The sequence below is a fragment of the Sinocyclocheilus anshuiensis genome, unplaced genomic scaffold (genome assembly GCF_001515605.1).
Source record: "Sinocyclocheilus anshuiensis isolate Anshui unplaced genomic scaffold, SAMN03320099.WGS_v1.1 scaffold819, whole genome shotgun sequence".
Classification (NCBI taxonomy): domain Eukaryota; kingdom Metazoa; phylum Chordata; class Actinopteri; order Cypriniformes; family Cyprinidae; genus Sinocyclocheilus; species Sinocyclocheilus anshuiensis.
The window spans coordinates 550,354-550,752 of NW_015548238.1; the positions used below are offsets into that span (position 1 = coordinate 550,354).

At 47.9% G+C, this 399-nt stretch overlaps 1 protein-coding gene across 1 annotated transcript in view; it reads left to right on the forward strand.

Annotated features, from left to right (window-relative positions):
* Positions 1-399, forward strand: part of lrp1aa (low density lipoprotein receptor-related protein 1Aa) — a 200,232-nt gene that overhangs the window by 177,060 nt on the left and 22,773 nt on the right. The window lies entirely within an intron of this gene.

A 399-nucleotide genomic window follows, 5' to 3' on the forward strand; every position in this document is an offset into this window, starting at 1 on the left:
TATTTTGTTTTCAGAATTGTGATTTGTTGTGCACTTCTCAGTCACCGTACTTTCCTTATTTTCTCCGCAAAAAAATGGCCAAGCAAGCGCAGACACTGACAAGATACGCGATACAAAACGAGACCAAACGCGATATCAGCACGTCTCCACACAGTAAACAAAACAAGCATTTCCTAGCAACGACAACTGCACTACACATGAGACAAGTAAATACACTTACGAGCTGCTTTTAACTTCCGCTGATAAAGACCGCCTCTCCCAAAGACTACCTCTCCACACTGCCCCCTGCTGGAGCCCGAACACCCTCCCCACTCTCTCCGCAACAAGCGCAGACACCGACAAGATACGCGACACAGAACGAGACCAAACGCGACATCAGCACGTCTCCACACACACATA